We start from the raw sequence: 5,603 nt of genomic DNA on the forward strand, positions 1-5,603 counted from the left end.
CCAAACCAAAGTTTCAGCGTGCTTGTCTGACATTGCTGCCTGGATGTCTCAACGCCACCTGAAATTAAATATGACCAAAACCGAGCTTCTCATTTTCCCCCCCAAACCCACCTCCCCGCTCCCCCCATTTTCTATTTCTGTTGATGGCTCTCTCATTCTCCCTGTCTCCTCAGCTCGAAACCTTGGGGTCATCTTTGACTCTTCTCTCTCCTTCTCTGCTCATATCCAGCAGACCGCCAAGACCTGTCGTTTCTTTCTTTACAACATCCGTAAAATCCGCCCCTTTCTTTCCGAGCACTCTACCAAAACCCTCATCCACACCCTTGTCACCTCTCGTTTAGACTACTGCAATCTGCTTCTTGCTGGCCTCCCACTTAGTCACCTCTCCCCTCTCCAGTCAGTTCAAAACTCTGCTGCCCGTCTCATCTTCCGCCAGGGTCGCTTTACTCATACTACCCCTCTCCTCAAGACCCTTCACTGGCTCCCTATCCGTTTTCGCATCCTGTTCAAACTTCTTCTACTAACCTATAAATGTACTCACTCTGCTGCTCCCCAGTATCTCTCCACACTCGTCCTTCCCTACACCCCTTCCCGTGCACTCCGCTCCATGGATAAATCCTTCTTATCTGTTCCCTTCTCCACTACTGCCAACTCCAGACTTCGCGCCTTCTGTCTCGCTGCACCCTACGCCTGGAATAAACTTCCTGAGCCCCTACGTCTTGCCCCATCCTTGGCCACCTTTAAATCTAGACTGAAAACCCACCTCTTTGACATTGCTTTTGACTCGTAACCACTTGTAACCACTCGCCTCCACCTACCCCCTCCTCTCTTCCTTCCCGTTCACATTAATTGATTTGATTTGCTTACTTTATTTATTTTTTGTCTATTAGATTGTAAGCTCTTTGAGCAGGGACTGTCTTTCTTCTATGTTTGTACAGCGCTGCGTATGCCTTGTAGCGCTATAGAAATGCTAAATAGTAGTAGTAGTAGGTATAAACTGTGGTGTTGGGTTTTTTTGTTTGTTTGTTTGTTTGTTTGTACTGTGTAGAAGTTGTTGTTTACTTTTGCAATGTGTGTATGGATGCCCATTCTGGTGTATGCATGTGATAATATTGAATAACTGTGTATACTTATGGCTACGATTTCTGAACATTCGGCATCATTAAAGGACAGACTTTTAAATGCTCAGCTGGGTCTATATGGTAATCTCATCTTTGTTAAATGTTTCAGACATATCCATGTACTTGCTCCCATGATATAACTGAATTCTCTTACTCTGTCTCACTGTATTTTCACATGTAAGCCACATTGAACCTGAGTTTGCTTGGGATAATGTGGGACAAATGTAAAAAAAAAAAATCCTTTATCCTCCACCTTTTAAGACACTGCCTATCCAGCTGGATGGTAATGGCACAATGAAAGCAAGTTTGGTCCAGTGAAGACTAACTCAAAATAACCTGTTCCTTAGCTGGTCCCTAGTATTACCACATTGAAAATATGACCATACCACGCTTCTGTGGTTATGTTCCACTAATAAGTTAAACAATTAACTGGCTATCTTGAAAGGATTATGTAACCCTTGGATGCATGACTAGGGACACAAACATACACTTATTTATTCATTATCACAATTCCTCATGTACAGCCACAAAACAATTTTTTAGGGTGGATAATATTTGCAATAAGCTCCTTTTATTATTGACCAGATAGAAGAAATAAGAGTTTTCAGTTTTGGCACAGTGTAAGTAATCACAAGAACAAAATATAGGAAAACAAATGGACTGTATAAGGGGCTTATAGCCCATTTATTTATGTTTAAGCAAAAGAGAGATGCATGAAACAAAATATTTATTTTTATTTTGACTTATAAAACCACTTGTCCCTGAAACATGCCTAAAAACAGAATAATCCATTTATGTATCTACATAAGAACATAAGAGTAGCCATACTGGGTCAGACCAATGCTCCATCTGGCCCAATATCCTATTTTCCAAACAGTGGCCAAGCCAGGTCACAAGTACCTGGCAGAAACCCAAATCGTGGCAACACTCCATACTACAAATCTCAGGGCAAACAGTTGTTTCCCATGTCTGTCTACTATGGACTTTACCTCCAGGAATTTGTCCAAACCTTTTTTAAATCCAGATACATTAACCACTGTTATCACATCCTCCGGAAAAGAGTTCCAGAACTTAACTAATCATTGAGTAAAAAAATATTCCCTCCCATTTGTTATAAAAGTATTTCTATGTAACTTCCTTGAGTGTCCCCTAGTCTTTGTACTTTTGGAAGGAGTAAAAAATTGATTTACTTTTACTCATTCTACACCACTCAGGATTTTGTAGACCTCAGTCATATCACCCCTCATCCATCTCTTTTCCAAGCTGAAGATTGAATCACTTTTGATAGGTGGTTAGGGGCCCATGGCTCTTATTGTCCGAGGGACCAAACACTATCAGTCTGCCCCTGATTAGTCTAGTGGTTAGTACGGTGGACTGTAAAGCAAGGGACACAGATTCAAACTCCACTGTAATTTTTTTTTTTTTTTTTTTGTAAACGTGATCCCTCCAGGACCTGAAAAAATACCTACTGGCTTGTAGGTGTCATATATTTAGATACAGTAGGTATTTGTCTGTTTCTGGAAGGCTCAGAACTTTTTTTTTTAAGAGAGTTGAAGTAGAATTATTTAAAAAAAGAAAAAAAAATTGAAGTAGGATTTGAACCTGGTTCCCTTTGTTCACAATCCACTGCATTAACCACTAGGCTACTCTTCTGACCTGCGTTTTCAGAATGGCCATAATATTTGTAGCTGACATATAGCCTGGTTTCCCTTTCCAGTTCCACTTTCAGGGAACAACGAGGGAGGACAGCAACCACTGTGGGATTAAGGAGAGGTCATGCCTTAATCCCTCAAGTGGTCAGATGCTCAGAGTAACTTTTTGTAATTTAGGGGTATGTTAACTAAGGTGTGTTAGCGTTTTTAACACACCTTTAAAGTTAAGGCGTATTAAACGCTAACATGCCTATACATTTCTATGGGTGCGTTAGCGTTTAATGCATGTTAACCATTAACGCATGTTAACCATTAATGCGCGTTAACAATGCTAACACGCCTATAGTGCACCTTAGTAAACCAGGGGCATAGCTAGGTGGGGCCACGGGGGCATGGGCCCCCACAGATTTAGCCCTGGCCCCCCGCCTTTCACCCCCCCTTGCTGCCGACCCTCTCACGCCACATTCAACCCCTCCTCCCGCTGCCACCAATCCTCCCCCGCAACCGCCGTCAGGTACCTTTGCTGGTGGGGGTCCCCAACCCCCGTCAGCCGAAGTCCTCTTCAGCGTCAGGACTCACAGAAACAGAATCCAGATCAGCGAACGTGCCGGATTCAGAGACCGGCACTGAAGGGGACTTCGGCTGACGGGGGTTGAGGACCCCCGCCAGCAAAGGTACCTGGCGGTGACGGGGGAAACTTGGTGGCGGGAGGGGGGGGGGTTCAAAAGGGACGGGGAGGGGCGGCGGCACTGTGGGGGGGGGGCTAAAATGTGCCCCCTCACCTCAAGCTCTCGACCCCCCTCCCGCTGAAGTCTGGCTACACCCCTGTAGTAAACATAGGCGTTAGACATGATTGAAATAGGTCTAGAAAATATATCTTTTTTTTTTTTTTTCTTACGACATCGATGTTTCTTCCCATTTGAAAATCCCTGTTGGACGTCCTACTTTTGGGCCGTCCTTAGTCCTGCCCAAAACAAACCCACAACACGCCCCCTTGCTATTTGGATGAACTGCAGTGTGAAATGTCTGAATTCTGACTTTCCAAGATCAGGATTTGGATGTTTTTAGCAAATGGCTGGGTTTTTTTAAGGCATTTTAAGACATCCATCTGCTTTGAAAATGAGCACCAAAGTGGGAGAGCAAAATTTGAACTTGTCCCATGTGTTTCCTCGCTCATGCTTTGCTTTTTACCAACACACACAAAGGAATTATTGACATCAAAGTTTTGAGTATCTCCCCTGGCCGGGATACTGTAGACAGCTGGGATAGTACAGATCCATAAGAAGGGAGAGGTCATAGTGCAGAGATGGCAGGTCACTAGTTCCTTGTGCTGAAGCTGCTTTAGGATTCCCTCTGATGGGAGGTTGCTGCGTTGAAGCATCATCTTAATAATCAAAGGCCTTCATAGGGACTGGCTGTGGTGGAGGATGGAGTTTTTTTGAAGGAATTGCTTGTTAAAACTATTTTATTTATTAAGATAAAAAGTGTTTCACCTAATGCAGTGGATCTGGGAAGAGACTATCAATATATATAAATGGCGAGTGTCGTACTCACTCGCAAATGCGTAGTAGAGACCCTCTCTGCTCCGCCCCTGCGTCAATACGTGATGACGGGGGCGGAACAGAGAGGGTCTCTACTGTGCATTTGCGAGGGACACCGCCGTCGCTAACGCTCCCCCCACCCGGAGTCGCCGCCGCCACCCACCTTCCACCCGGTCGGGCCCTCGCTCCGCTATGGAAACAACGAGGGCACGCAGCACATAGCTCTGCTGAGCTGCCGTCGGCCTTCCTTCTTCTTCTCTGCCTGTGTCCCGCCCTCGACGACGTTACGTCACACAAGGGCGGGACACAGGCAGAGAAGAAGAAGGAAGGCCACGGCAGCTCAGCAGCAGAGCTGTGTGCTGCGTGTCCTCGCTGTTTCAATAGCGGAGCGAGGGCCCGACCGGGTGGAAGGTGGGTGGCAACGGCTCCGGGGGGGGGGCGAACTCGGAGGGGGAGCGGCAGCGGCGAACTCGGCGGTGGGGGGGGCTTTCAACCCCCCCTTCCTATACTAGCCCGTTTTTACGGGCTCAACAGCTAGTTGATAAGAAATGTTAACACAGCACTGCTAACCCAAAGTCTACAAACGTACCTCCTTAGTCTTCGTATTCTTTGTGTGGTTTTTGTCTGTTTCCCTCTTCAGTGGGGTTGCTTGTTGACAACTGGCCAGTGGCGTTCCTGGGGGGGGGCGGTGGGTGCGGTCCGCCCCGGGTGCACGCTGCTGGGGGGGTTCGTTCCTCTGCCCTGGTTACTTCCTGTTCTGGGGCAGAGCGGGAGCATGGAACGAACGACGGACAGGCACGCGCGGCACCCCCCCCCCCCCCAGTGGCGTGCACCCGGGGGGGGGTTCTTTCGCGGGGGGGGGTCCTTTCGCCAGGGGGGGGTCGCGCTGATCTGGGGGGGGGGGGGCGCTGCACCCGGGGGGCGGGGCGCATCGGCGATCCGCCCCGGGTGTCAGTCCCCTTAGGAATGCCACTGCAACTGGCCTCAACTGGGACTACAGTATCAGTAGCCTTCATTCACAACAAACAGGGGATTTTCTCTCCCTCCTTCACCTAGTTCCTCACCGTGAACCCCAGTCCAGCTGAGGCACAGAAGCCAGACTTAGGAATTTAACATGCAGATCTGTCACTTGCAGCATGGCAGGAAGGCATCTGAGCATCACTTCAAGTTTAAGGGGGGGTTTGGACAGATTCCTGAAGGAAAAGTCCATTAAACATTATTCATTTTTTTTTTTTGGTTGGGGGGGGGGGGGCGGGTTGACAGGTTCTTGAAGCCTAGATTGGCCACTG

Source organism: Microcaecilia unicolor, chromosome 11, assembly GCF_901765095.1.
Source record: "Microcaecilia unicolor chromosome 11, aMicUni1.1, whole genome shotgun sequence".
Classification (NCBI taxonomy): Eukaryota; Metazoa; Chordata; class Amphibia; order Gymnophiona; family Siphonopidae; genus Microcaecilia; species Microcaecilia unicolor.